The following is a 15,926-nucleotide window of genomic DNA, read 5'->3' on the forward strand; positions in this document are numbered from 1 at the left end:
AGGAAGGTTCCCAGGAGCTGAACCTTGATCAGCCACAATTTCAGAGACTAAATCAGAATCAATAGAGGAAATGATTATACCTGGAGGCAAAATACAAGCAGGATCTTCCTCCGAAGGAGGGCTGGCCATGAAGCTACGCGACAGTGCATCAGCCGTAATAATTTTAGACCCAGCCCTATAGGTAACCAAAAAGTTGAATCTGGTAAAAAATAACGCACATCGAGCTTGTCTCGGGTTTAGCCTCCGGGCAGATTCTAGGAAAACCAGATTCTTGTGGTCGGTAAGGACCGTTACCTGATGCCTAGCCCCCTCCAGGAAGTGGCGCCACTCTTCAAATGCCCATTTAATGGCTAAGAGTTTGCGGTTGCCAATATCATAGTTACTCTCAGTGGGCGAAAACTTCCTGGAGAAGTAGGCACAGGGACGGAGATGGGTGAGGGACCTGGTACCCTGGGACAAGACAGCCCCCACTCCCACCTCGGATGCGTCAACCTCCACGATAAATGGCTCCATTTGGTTGGGCTGAACCAGCATCGGGGCCGAGATAAAGCACTTCTTAAGGACCTCAAAAGCCTGGACAGCCTCAGGAGGCCAGTGGAGGAGATCAGCACCTTTGCGAGTGAGGTCCGTAAGAGGCTTAGCGATGACCGAGAAGTTAGCAATAAATCTCCTGTAATAATTAGCGAACCCCAAGAAGCACTGTAACACCTTCAGGGAGGCAGGTTGGACCCATTCCGCCACAGCCTGGACATTGGCGGGGTCCATGCGGAATTCATGAGGATTGAGGATTTTACCCAAAAATGGTATCTCCTGCACCCCAAACACACATTTTTCGGTCTTCGCAAACAGTTTGTTTTCCTGAAGGACCTGGAGCACCTTCCTGACATGCTCAATGTGGGAGGACCAGTCCTTGGAAAACACAAGTATGTCATCAGGGTACACTACAAGAAATACCCCCAGGTAATCTCTTAAAATCTCATTTATGAAATTCTGGAAGACCGCGGGAGCATTACACAACCCAAAGGGCATGACGAGGTATTCGAAATGACCTTCGGGCGTGTTAAACGCAGTCTTCCACTCATCCCCCTCTTTGATGCGGATAAGGTTATACGCCCCCCGTAGATCAAACTTAGAGAACCATTGGGCCCCCTGAACCTGATTAAAGAGATCATGAATCAAAGGAAGGGGATACTGGTTCCTTACAGTGACCTTATTCAAGTTACGGTAGTCAATGCATGGCCTAAGACCACCATCCTTCTTCCCTACGAAGAAGAAGCCAGCACCTACCGGAGAAGTAGAGGGGCGAATGTAACCCTTGGCCAGGCATTCCTGGATATACTCTCTCATGGCTTCACGTTCGGGACAAGAGAGATTAAATATCCTACCCTTAGGGAGCTTAGCTCCTGGTACCAAATCGATAGCGCAATCGTATTCTCTATGAGGAGGTAACACTTCGGAGGCCTCCTTAGAGAAAACATCAGCGAAGTCCTGAACAAACTCAGGTAGCGTGTTCACCTCCTCAGGGGGAGAAATAGAATTAACAGAAAAACATGACGTCAAGCATTCATTACCCCATTTGGTAAGCTCCCCAGTATTCCAGTCAAACGTGGGATTATGCAACTGCAACCAGGGAAGGCCTAAAACGAAATCGGACGATAATCCCTGCATCAACAGTACAGAGCACTGCTCCAAATGCATGGAGCCAACAAGGAGTTCAAAAACAGGGGTATGCTGTGCAAAATAACCATTAGCAAGAGGAGTGGAGTCGATACCCACTACCGGGACAGGTTTAGGCAAATCAATCAAAGGCATAGCTAGAGACATAGCAAATTCCACAGACATGATATTAGCAGAAGACCCTGAATCCACGAAGGCACTGCCGGTAGCAGACCTACCACTAAAAGAGACCTGAAAGGGAAGCAAGATTTTATTACATTTCATATTTACGGGAAATACATGTGCGCCCAAGTGACCTCCCCGATGATCACTTAGGCGCGGAAGTTTTCCGGCTGCTTATTCTTATGCCTAGTACAGGTGTTCACTTGATACTTGTCATCCCCACAATAGAAGCAGAGACCATTCTTCCTGCGGAACTCTCTACGTTTTGGATGGGATTAAGGTCTGGAGACTGGCTAGGCCACTCCATGACCTTAATGTGTTTCTTTTTGAGACACTCCTTTGTTGCCTTGGCTGTATGTTTCGGGTCATTGTCGTGATGGAAGACCCAGCCACGAGCCATTTTTAATGTCCTGGTGGAGGGAGGGAGGTTGTCACTCAGGATTTGACGGTACATGGCTCCATCCATTCTCCCATTGATGCGGTGAAGTAGTCCTGTGCCCTTAGCAGAGAAACACCCCCAAAACATAATGTTTCCACCTCCATGTTTGACAGTGGAGACGGTGTTCTTTGGGTCATAGGCAGCATTTCTCTTCCTCCAAATACGGCGAGTTGAGTTAATGCCAAAGAGCTCAATTTTAGTCTCATCTGACCACAGCACCTTCTCCCAATCACTCTCAGAATCATCCAGATGTTCATTTGCAAACTTCAGACGGGCCTGTAAATGTGCCTTCTTGAGCAGGGGGACCTTGTGGGCACTGCAGGATTTTAATCCATTACGGCGTAATGTGTTACCAATGGTTTTCTTGATGACTGTGGTCCCAGCTGCCTTGAGATCATTAACAAGTTCCCCCGTGTAGTTTTCGGCTGAGCTCTCACCTTCCTCGGGATCAAGGATACCCCAAGAGGTGATATTTTGCATGGAGCCCCAGATCGATGTCGATTGACAGTCATTTTGTATGTCTTCCATTTTCTTACTATTGCACCAACAGTTGTCTCCTTCTCACCCAGCGTCTTACTTATGGTTTTGTAGCCCATTCCAGCCTTGTGCAGGTCTATGATCTTGTCCCTGACATCCTTAGAAAGCTCTTTGGTCTTGCCCATGTTGTAGAGGTTAGAGTCAGACTGATTAATTGAGTCTGTGGACAGGAGTCTTTTATACAGGTGACCATTTAAGACAGCTGTTGATTTGGAGCGTGTAACTGGTCTGGAGGAGGCTGAACTCTTAATGGTTGGTAGGGGATCAAATTCTTATTTCTCTGTGCACAATGCAAATAAATATATATAATTTTGACTATGCGATTTTCTTCTTTTTTTTAAATATAATCTGTCTCTCACTGGTAAAATTAACCTAGCCTAAAAATTCTAGACTGTTCATGACTTTGACAGTGGGCAAACTTACAAAATCAGCAAGGGATCAAATACTTATTTCCTTCACTGTAATCGTTTAGTGTAAGATGGGAAAGGACAGGCTGCAGTTGAAGACATGCAAGAAGGGCTAATATCTGTATCTGCAGTTTTCTGGTAAGGAACTGAACCCGTGCATATCATACATTGGTAAAGAAGGTTAGACATTACTATAGAGTATAGTTTTAGAGTATCAAGTAGTTAGTATTGTGTACTTAGTGCAGCTTCATCGTGTACCTAGTCACAGACTTTTTCACTGCATGTTAGTGTTTGTGTGTTGCTAGGGATATCAACTGCCATTCCTACGTTCAGGCTATATCTAACGTTATCATGTTACGCTGTACAATGATACAGCGCAGTTTTAAGTTAGTTACCTTATTCCTCCTGGTGTCTGGTTTATCCAGTCGTTGGCGCTGCATGTTTTAATAGCGGCTAACCGCTGTGTTTGGCACAGACAAGCTTGGCTGGAGGTGGCCATTTTATGTGGTGTGGGTGGAGCGGTGGGCGGCATTACGATTGACATCGTCACGTAATAGGCGTTTCTGATGGGCTGCTAGTAACGTAGTGATGGTGGTGGGTGTGTTGGTATGTAAAGTGGTGTGATAGCACATAATGTGTCACAATGAAGCCGGCTGTAGCATCACCTATTGAAAGTTCCGTGTATCGGAATAAGGTATTCAATAAGGATCATTTCGAAATATAGGACATGTTAAAAAATACTCGGTCGTGGATTCCAGGAACCACGGCATGTTAAAGAGTAAGTACTTTCTCGTGCATGACAGGTACAGTGGAATGATATATAGTGAAGCATGTATATCTATGTAGTGTATATAGATGGCGTTTATTAGTAATATTACCTGTTAGTATTTTAAACATAGCAGTATGAATATCTGTATTGGTATATGTATTTACCACCTATGAGTATAAAGTAGCAATATTATGTACCATAATTGTATCCATGTTGTGGATTACTATGTGATAATATTTTTAATATTTTTAAATGACTGATGTAATGGTAAAAATTGCTAAAATGCTTTTGTATGTTTATGAAAATACTAATGTAAAATTGGAACAAAATTGATGTCTCGAAGGGCTACACTATTTAATAAACCCACCAGCCGGCTTCATTGTGACACATTATGTGCCATCACACCACTTTACATACCAACACACCCACCACCATCACTACGTACTAGCAGCCCATCAGAAACGCCTATTACGTGACGATGTCAATCGTAATGCCGCCCACCGCTCCACCCACACCACATAAAATGGCCACCTCCAGCCAAGCTTGTCTGCGCCAAACACAGCGGTTAGCCGCTATTAAAACACGCAGCGCCAATGACTGGATAAACCAGACACCAGGAGGAATAAGGTAACTAACTTAAAACTGCGCTGTATCATTGTACAGCGTAACATGATAACGTTAGATATAGCCTGAACGTAGGAACGGCATTTGGTATCCCTAGCAACACACAAACACTAACACACAGTGAAAAAGTCTGTGACTAGGTACACGATGAAGCTGCGCTAAGTACACAATACTAACTACTTGATACTCTAAAACTATACTCTATAGTAATGTCTAACCTTATTTACCTATGTGTGATATGCATGGGTTCAGTTCCTTACCAGAAAACTGCAGATACAGATATTAGTCCTTCTTGCATGTTGTCTTCAACTGCAACCTTCCCTTCCCCATGTTACACTAAACTATTATATCCTACCTGAAATCCCCTGACATTGTTCCCTGTATTAGGATGTCTGCCTCTATGTACATACAATATATACAATATATGCGATATTATTAAACATATGCTGCATTTTTATAAAAGTAAAGATTACTAATATGTTTATGACGTTATTTTTCATGATGTACTATGTCTATGCTTAATGTCCGAATACATGCCATAGACACCGTTTCCATTTATTTCATGCATGATACTATTTTTTTCTTTTTCTTCTTTAACTTTTTATTTATGTTACATATGATCTATACAATATGTATTAATCTATATGATGCTAATTGACTGTTTTGTAATGTATTTTGCTCTTGTAGTGCCTGATGAAGGTCTAAATTACGACCGAAACGTCGCACTAAACCTCTGGCATCGACTATTGATAAAATAAAGTTCAAAGATTTGCTAAAATCACTAACTTGTGTGCCGAATACTTCTTTGCTACGTGATTGGGTTGGGACCCTATTCGTGCACCTACCCTGGTCTTGTGCGCTCTGAACTACCACATACCAGCCTTCACCCTAACAACCGCCACTTTTTGGGGAAGGCATTCCACAAGATTTTGAAGGGTTTATGTTCGAATTTAAAATAGCACTTGTGAAGTCAGGCACTTATGTTACATAAGAAGGTCTGGCTTGTAAAAGGCGTTCCAATTCATCCCAATGGTGTTGGATGGGGTTGTGGTCAGGACTCTGTGCAGACCACCAAACTCATCAAACCATTTCCTTATGGACCTCGCACAGTCTTGCTGGAATAGGATAGGGCCTTCCCCAGACTGTTGCAGCAAAGTTGGAAGTATAAAATTGAAAATTGGCAGAAATGGCGTAAAAATCCAAAAGCCTCAATTTTTTTGGTACAAAAACTGAGTTTTGCACAGTTTGTGACTTTTATACGCCAGAAAACTGCTGTAGAGTGCTTTATAAATTACCCCTATGCATGCCGGTACGTAGTATTCTCCTGGCATCCACCAAACCTAGATTTGTCCAGCAGATTGCCAGATAGGGAAACATGATTCACCACTCCAAACAACACATTTCTACTCCTCCAGAGTCCAGTGGCAGCATGTTTTACACCACTCTAGCCAACGCCTGGCATTGTGCATGGTGTCTTAGGCTTGTGTGCAGCTGCTTGACCATGAAAATCCATTTCATAAAGCTCCCAACACACAGTTCTTATGTCACTGCCAGAGGTAGTTTGGGAAGCTATAGTGAGTAATATGACAGAGTATATATGATTTTTATACACCACACACTTTAGCACTCCTACAGGCTTACAATTACAGGAGACAGGGAACAGATCTACGGATCATAAATTTCACCAACAGACTTATGGCAAAGGTGTCATTCAATGACATTGCCATGTCTAAAGTCACTGAGCTCTTCAGTATGATCCATACAGTTACAAATGTTTGTCTATGGAGATTGCACTGCTGTGTGCTTGCAATGGGTGTGGCTGAAATTCCGGAGCTCAATAATTAGAAGGGGTGTCCACATACTTTTGGCCGTATAGTGTACATATTTTTGCTGGTAACAGCAACTTCAGATTATAATGAGCCCTTGCCCATGCCCATCACAATTCTTTTCTACTTTTCTATCATTTATCTATACACTTTAGGACATTACCTGATATGCAAATAGTGGAAACTATACATATAGTCTCTGTATATATCCAGTGATCAATGAACAATAGGAAAAAAGCTTTATCTTATTTACATAGATATTGTTAGGCAAAGAGTGACAGTTGTGTAGTAATTGAAAGATAGATTTTATTAGCTTGCTAATACATCTACTGTATAAAAAAAACCAACTAGATACATTGCATATAAACAACCAGATAATTGTAACCCTTTGCTGTATATATTAATGGAGAAAGTCTACTCAAGTTACCAGAAAAGCTCAACTATTTTAGATATGCTGGTATCTACAAGTCACTTCTTTGACGCGGGCGTCTATTTACGCGCCGTCATTTGACAGCGGCGCGTAAATATAAGCCTCGTGTGAACAGACAAACGTCTGCCCATTGCTTTCAATGGGCAGATGTTTGTCAACGCTATTGAGGCACTATTTTCGGACGTAATTCGGGGCAAAAACTCCCGAATTACGTCCGTAATTAGTGCGTGTGAACATACCCTGAAAGTGATTGTAAGAGATTAGAAAAAAATAGTCTGCTTTTTAAAAAAGAGTTCCACTACATTACTATGCTGCAATACCAAACTTTTGCATGGACACGAGTGGCGCTGTTTCTAGGAAGAAAAAAAACCCATACCTTTTCTTTCTAAATTCATATGATACCTTTAAATCTTTGTACATGACTTATGATTAGGGATAGTGCAGTATATGTCTATATACTGCACTATCCCTAATCATAAGCCATGTACATTCAATGCAGCAGTGTATTGTCTAGATTGCCCTTGTAGCAAGTACTATGTGGGAAAACAGTATGGGATCTGAGAGCTCCTGTTGCACGTCACTTACGTTTTTCAACAAAGGTAAAGAGAACACTTTAAAAGGATGGACTGGCCATATGTCAGATCCACCCAAGTATAAATCGTGGGAATAAACAACATTTGCCCTGTATAATACAAATCACAACAGCTGCAAAACCTACCCAAAATATATCAGCACACCGTACACCCAAGATACTGTGAGCCACTAATACGTACATCCTCCTTGTTCCCTCACTGTTGTCCTCATGCCCCCTAGTAAATTCATGTGAGTGGCCAGTCAGCCAGTTGATGTGATTGCTGCTTCTGAAGAGCCTGTAGTTAATGTAAAATACACAAATTAATCATAAATAAATATTTTTTTGTTTTATTTCAGCCTAATAATTTCTAATATTACAATTCTCCCCTGATCTAGTTAAAGGGAACTTTCTTAGAATATTTATTATAGGCTATCAATGTGTCATTGGTGGGGTCCATCCTTTGGTAACCAAGGGGCCCCATTAACATTTATCCAGGTACAGCGCCGCATCCATACAGAACATATGACTAAGCCTTGTGCCTGGCTCAGTCCCATTCTGCTTTTTGGTGGGGGTCCAGGAGGTCACGCCCTCATTAACCACACATTGATGACCCATTCTGAGGATAGAGCATCAATATTTTTCCCCATAAAACCATTTAACAAAAGCTGTACAGAGGAAAGCACAAAAAAAGTGATCTTCTATGTCAGAGGTCTCAAACACTCGGCTCGCGGGCCGCATGCGGCCTCTGAAGCTGTCATCTGCGGCCCGCTAACAGCGGGAGCGCAGAGAGCAGTCCGAAGGAGAAGCGTCGCACCCCTCTGTAGATAATGCCACGCCCCATATCCCACCCTGTGGACAGCGCTACAGCCCCCTCTCTATAGATAGCTTCATTGGGGCTCCCTCTAGGAGTGGAGTCCCCAGCCAGAGCGCTCTGGTCGGGGATTCCGCTGATAGACGAGCCCTCAGACGTCACTGTCCATATATGGACGGTGACATCAGGGGCTCCTTCAGGAGAGTAATCCCCGGCCAAAATGCCGGCAATGCTTTGGCTGGGAATTCCACTCCTAGAGGGAGCCCCAATGGAGCTATCTATAGGGGGATATGTGCGGCACTATCGTCAAAGGTGTGTGTGGCACTATCTACAAAGGGGTGTGTGTGGCGCTGTCTACAAAGGGGTGTGTGTGCCATTATCTACAGAGGGCACTGTGGCATTATCTACAGAGGGCACTAGGGAATTATCTACAGAGGGCACTAGGGAATTATCTACAGAGGGCATTGGGGAATTATCTACAGAGGGCAGTGTGTCATTATCTGGGGGGTGTGGCACTCTCTACAGAGGGCACTGTGGCATTATCTACGGGGGTGTGGCATCATCTACAGAGGGCACTGTGACATTATCTACAGAGAGCACTGTGGCATTATCTACAGATGACACTGTGGCATTATCTACGGGGGGTGGCAGTACCGACAGAGGGTACTGTGGAAGTATCTAAAAAGGGGCTGCCCAAGCTTGACATTCTTGTGTCTGCCAAACGCTGCCAACTGAGCAGCCAGACTGCATTTAGTGACACTAAGGCTATGTTCACACTGAGTATTTTGGGAGAGGAATATCTGCCTCAAAATTCCGTTTGTAACTTTGAGGCAGATATTCCTCTCCCTGCACGCCGATTTTCGCGGCAATTATCGCGCCGTTTTTCGCCCGCGGCCATTGAGCGCCGCGGGCATAAAACAGCGAGAAATACGCTTTCTCCTGCCTCCCATTGAAGTCAATGGGAGGTCAGAGGCGGAAGCGCCCGAAGATAGGGCATGTCGCTTCTTTTTCCCGCGAGGCAGTTTTACTGCTCGCGGGAAAAAGACGCCGACGCCTCCCATTGAAATCAATGGGAGGCGTTCTCGGGCCGTTTTTGCGGAGTTTTGCGACGCGGTTTCCGCGTCAAAAAACTCGGCAAAATACCCCGTGTGAACATAGCCTTAAACTGGAAAACTGAATTGTTAAAATAAGCACGTAGGGAAAACTCACAAATTTCTGGTAACTTTAAACCTAGCAGTATTATTATAGTAATGTAGTATTATTATAATAATGTAGTATAATTATAATAATGTAATATTGTTATAGTAATGTAGTATTATTATAGTAATGTAGTAGTATTATAGTAATGTAGTATTGTTATAGTAATGTAGTATTATTATAGTAATGTAGGATTTGTTATAGTAATGTAGTATTGTTATAGTAATGTAGTATTATTATAGTAATGTAGTATTGTTATGGTAATGTAGTATTATTATAGTAATGTAGTATTATTATAGTAATGTAGTATTGTTATAGTAATGTAGTAGTGTTATAGTAATGTAGTATTATTATAGTAATGTAGTATTGTTATGGTAATGTAGTATTATTATAGTAATGTAGGATTTGTTATAGTAATGTAGTATTGTTATAGTAATGTAGTATTATTATAGTAATGTAGTATTGTTATGGTAATGTAGTATTATTAGGGCGGGTTCACACATGGCGGAATTTCACTTAAATTCCGCTGCGGACACTCCGCAGCGTTAATCCGCAGCGGAGCCGTTTCTCCATTGACTTTCACTTTAATTTAGCAGTGTTCGTTTACACGATGCGTACAATTCCGCTGCGGAGCATAGGCTGCGGAGCGGAATTTGGTGTCCGCAGCATGCTCTGTCTGTTGCGGAGCAGTGGCGGACTCATGGCGGAATTTCTCCATTGACTTCAATGGAGATTCAAAGTTCCGCAATGAAGTCCGCAGCTGTCATGCACATGTCATGTGTGCTGCGGATGCGTCTTGCTTTTTTCACTTGACATTTCTTCATTCTGGCTGGACCTATGTATTTCTAGGTCTACAGCCAGACTGAGGAAGTCAATGTGGCTCCCGTAATGACGGGAGCGTTGCTAGGAGACGTCAGTAAATAGTCACTGTCCAGGGTGCTGAAAGAGTTAAGCGATCGGCAGTAACTGTTTCTGCACCCGGGACAGTGACTACCGATCCCAATATACATGTATCTGTAAAAAAAAATGAAGTTCGTACTTACCGAGAACTCCCTGTTTCTGTCTCCAGTCCGGCCTCCCAGGATGACGTTTCAGTGTAAGTGACGGCTGCAGCCAATCACAGGCCAAGCACAGGCTGCAGCGGTCACATGGACTGGCGCGTCATCCAGGGAGGTCGGGCTGGATGCCGAAGGAGGGACGCGTCATAAAGACAACGGGCGGTAAGTATGAATTTCTTTTACTATCACTAGGGAAAGTGCTGTCCCTTCTCTCTATCCTGCACTGATAGGGAGAAGGGAAGCACTTTTCCCGCAGTCCGCAGCAGCTAGTCCGCATCAATTTTCTGCACATTTTGTGCAGATCCGCAGCCGTAATCCGCAACCCGGATTAGGTGCGGCATTGATGCGGACAGTTGCGGAGGAATTCCGCCATGTGTGGTCATGCCCTTATAGTAATGTAGTATTATTATAGTAATGTAGTATTGTTATAGTAATGTAGTAGTGTTATAGTAATGTAGTATTATTATAGTAATGTAGTATTGTTATGGTAATGTAGTATTATTATAGTAATGTAGTATTGTTATAGTAATGTAGTAGTATTATAGTAATGTAGCAGTATTATAGTAATGTAGTATTGTTATAGTAATGTAGTAGTGTTATAGTAATGTAGTGTTATTATAGTAATGTAGTAGTATTATAGTAATGTAGTATTGTTATAGTAATATAGTATTATAGTAATGTAGGATTGTTATAGTAATGTAGTATTATAGTAATGTAGTATTATAGTAATGTAGTATTGTTATGGTAATGTAGTATTATTATAGTAATGTAGTAGTGTTATAGTAATGTAGTATTATTAGGGTATGCGCACACGTAGTGACCAAAAACGTCTGAAAATAAGGAGCTGTTTTCAAGGGAAACAGCCCCTGATTTTCAGACGTTTTTTTCGCGGCGTTTTTCGCGGCGTTTTCGCAGCGTTTTTGACGTCCGTTTTTGGAGCTGTTTTCATTGGAGTCTATGAGAAAACAGCTCCAAAAACGTCCAAAGAAGTGTCCTGCACTTCTTTTGATGAGGCTGTATTTTTACGCGTCGTCGTTTGACAGCTGTCAAACGACGACGCGTAAATGACAGGTCGTCTGCACAGTACGTCGGCAAACCCATTCAAATGAATGGGCAGATGTTTGCCGACGTATTGTAGCCTTATTTTCAGACGTAAAACGAGGCATAATACGCCTCGTTTACGTCTGAAAATAGGTCGTGTGAACCCAACCTTATAGTAATGTAGTAGTGTTATAGTAATGTAGCAGTATTATAGTAATGTAGTATTGTTATAGTAATGTAGTAGTATTATAGTAATGTAGTATTATTATAGTAATGTAGTATTGTTATAGTAATGTAGTAGTATTATAGTAATGTAGTATTATTATAGTAATGTAGTATTATTATAGTAATGTAGTATTATAGTAATGTAGTATTATTATAGTAATGTAGTATTATTATAGTAATGTAGTATTGTTATAGTAATGTAGTAGTATTATAGTAATGTAGTATTACTATAGTAATGTAGTATTATTATAGTAATGTAGTAGTATTATAGTAATGTAGTATTACTATAGTAATGTAGTATTGTTATAGTAATGTAGTATTGTTATAGTAATGTAGTATTATTATAGTAATGTAGTATTGTTATAGTAATGTAGTATTATTATAGTAATGTAGTATTATTATAGTAATGTAGTATTGTTATAGTAATGTAGTAGTATTATAGTAATGTAGTATTACTATAGTAATGTAGTATTATTATAGTAATGTAGTAGTATTATAGTAATGTAGTATTACTATAGTAATGTAGTATTGTTATAGTAATGTAGTATTATTATAGTAATGTAGTATTGTTATAGTAATGTAGTATTGTTATAGTAATGTAGTATTATTATAGTAATGTAGTATTATTATAGTAATGTAGTATTACTATAGTAATGTAGTATTATTATAGTAATGTAGTAGTATTATAGTAATGTAGTATTACTATAGTAATGTAGTATTGTTATAGTAATGTAGTATTATTATAGTAATGTAGTATTGTTATAGTAATGTAGGATTGTTATTGTAATGTAGTATTACTATAGTAATGTACTATTATTATAGTAATGTAGTAGTATTATAGTAATGTAGTATTACTATAGTAATGTAGTATTGTTATAGTAATGTAGTATTACTATAGTAATGTAGTATTATTATAGTAATGTAGTAGTATTATAGTAATGTAGTATTACTATAGTAATGTAGTAGTATTATAGTAATGTAGTATTACTATAGTAATGTAGTAGTATTATAGTAATGTAGTATTACTATAGTAATGTAGTATTATTATAGTAATGTAGTAGTATTATAGTAATGTAGTATTACTATAGTAATGTAGTATTGTTATAGTAATGTAGTATTACTATAGTAATGTAGTATTGTTATAGTAATGTAGTATTATTATAGTAATGTAGTATTCCTATAGTAATGTAGTATTGTTATAGTAATGTAGTATTATTATAGTAATGTAGTATAGTTATAGTAATGTAGTATTGTTATAGTAATGTAGCATTAGTATAGTAATGTATTATTATTATAGTAATGTAGTATTATTATAGTAATGTAGTATTGTTCTATTAATGTAGTATTATTATAGTAGTTCAAATAACTAATTGATAAACAATAATTTTGTATTTATCAAATGTGAAAATAATGCGGCCCGTCAACTTCACATTTTTTCTACGTGCGACCAAATAACCTGGCCGAGTTTGAGACCCCTGACCTAGACAATTAATATTTTACTGTACATTTTATATAGGCAGTGATTGTAAGAATCTAAGGAGGGATTACGCTTTGATTATACTGTTTAGTCTATTTTTTCTTTATTTTATTTATTTAATTGAACCTCAACCAAACGGAACAAACAAATTATGGTCACAAAAAGCAGTGAAATTAAAAGGAAGAATGACAAACTCTTAGAAAATCTTATAAACAGAGAGGTTGGGGAAAATATTTCTGATGGTGTTACAAGAGATAGAGAAAAATAGTAATAAGTCTTTTAGTACTTTGTTTTTTACAGGAGAAGGAAATTGTGCGGTCGCTTTGCTGTACTGGAAAAAAAAAACAATATTTGGATAGCGTAAACTAGCTTGCACAGGTGTGCTTACCAGATTTGTGTATCTTGCTACAGATGAAAAGGAAAGACAAAACCTTTGCATTGAATGGCGCATGGACAAGAATGTGATAGAACTGTAAGGGTGTAACTAGGGGATCTAAGAGGGATGTTAGATTCACTCATCCAACGCCCACACAACCCTAAGGGTGACATTTAGTGAGTGTAAGCACAGCCACAGCTGGCTCTGTCCCCTTTCCATGATGTTCAATTACTAATAATATCTAGATTATATACAGTGGAGATCTGTAACATGAGAGTGTAGCTGTAACTTTGAAGTGTGTTCAAGATCATGTATCTACTTTTTGAATACCTGCTTCTAAGCATAAATATTAGAGTGTGAGCTCTTCTGATCAAGCATATAATGTGTTAAATACATGCAGAGGCGTAGATCGGTTCTCCAGCACCTGGGGCAAAGATTCAGATTGGCGACCCCACAACTTCTTTCCCGACATCTCCTTCCCCCTCGCCATGTTTGCTTTCTCTACCAATCAATGAGGTGTCATTATTTTTAACAAATTTTTTAATGTACCTCGAGCATAAAACCATTTGTACATTTTACAAGCGATATAGTTCTATAAGGGAGTTACCATAACAATAAATTAAAAGAAAATAAATTAAAGAGGCCACACAACAGCCCCCTTTAGATAATGCCACACACAGCCCCCTTGTAGATAGCGCCACACACAGCCCCCCTTGTAGATATCGCCACACACAGCCCCCTGTAGATAGCGCCACACACAGCCCCCTTTTGTAGATAGCTTCACACACAGCCATCCCTTGTACTTAGTGCCACACCGCCCTTGTACTTAGGGCCACACCCCCCTTGTATTAGTGCTACACCGCCTCCCCTTGTACTTAGTGCCACACTGCTCCCCTCGTACTTAGTGCCACACAACGCCCCTCCCAATGTATATAGTGCCAAACAAACCCCCTCCCATGTACTTAGTGCCACACAAACCCCCCTTGTAGATAGTGCCACACAGCCCCCCTGTACATAGCACCACACACAGCCCACCCTGTAGATAGCGCCACACACAGCCCCCTGTAGATAGCACCACATACAGCCCACCCTGTAGATAGCGCAACACACAGCCTCCCGTAGACAGCACCACACACAGCCCCCCTGTAGATAGCACCACACACAGCCCCCTTGTAGATCGCTCTACACACAGCCTCCTGTAGATAGTGCCACATAGCCCCCTGTAGATAGTGCCACACACAGCCCCCCTGTAGATAACACCACACACAGCCCCCCTGTGGATAGCGCCACACACAGCCCCTCTGCGGATAGCACCACACACAGCCCACTGTAGATAGTGCCACACACACCCCCTGCAGATAGCGCGACACACAGCCCCCTCTTGTAGATATTGCTCACAGACCTCCCGTGTACGTAGTGACACACAACCCCTGCCCCCCCCCTTGTGCTTAGTGCCACTGAAATGCCCTTCCCCTTGTGCTTAGTGCCATACTGCCGCCAGAGCGGAAAGCGTTAGCGGTAGCCTACCTGTCACATACTCCCTTCCTGCAGCTCCCTCGGTCTCCAGGATGTCGAGGGTTACTCGCTCGGGCATCGCCCGGCCTGGCAGACTGAGGCAGTCTGCAGTCAATAGGAGCTCAGGAGCGTCAGGCCAATCAAGGCCCGGCTGATGTTCCTGAGCTCCCGCCCTCTCCTTATTTAGTTCAGCCTGGGTCAGTAGGCCTTTGCCTGTAATTAGTGTTTCCTAGCCCTGTGCTTTCCCTAGTTACAGACTCCCCTGGTCGACTTGCATTTTACTCCTGTGTTACCCGTGACCCGGCTTGACTCCAGACTTTTCTTTGCCTTCTGACTTTTGTTTTGCCACACTCTCCCGGTTTGACCCTGCCTACCTGACTCCGCCTTTTGTGCCCGGACTTGTCCGTGGCGCAATTGCCCTGCCTCTCCCTCCGTGTACTTCCCAGGTGACCCTTTGTTGTTTCGTACTGTCTCTGTCTTATCTGTTTGTCAGTTGCACTTGTACGAGTATAGGGAACGCCGCCCAGTTGTGTGCCGTCGTTTAGGTCGGGTCGTACAAGTAGGTAGGGACAGAGGTTTGGGAAGAACAGGGACCTCACTGTTACCCGTGTATTTGTTCATGACACTACCACTACCACTCCCCACTCAGCCTGATGTGACTCACTCTCAGGAAGAGGCAGGGGGTCTTGCAGCGGCGTTCTGACTGGGGTCGGTGCCCGCCCAGAAGTGGACCAGTCCAGTCACCTGAACTGAGTCACCTGACCTCATGTCACTGACGTGA

This window comes from Rhinoderma darwinii, chromosome 4 (genome assembly GCF_050947455.1).
Source record: "Rhinoderma darwinii isolate aRhiDar2 chromosome 4, aRhiDar2.hap1, whole genome shotgun sequence".
Lineage (NCBI taxonomy): Eukaryota > Metazoa > Chordata > Amphibia > Anura > Rhinodermatidae > Rhinoderma > Rhinoderma darwinii.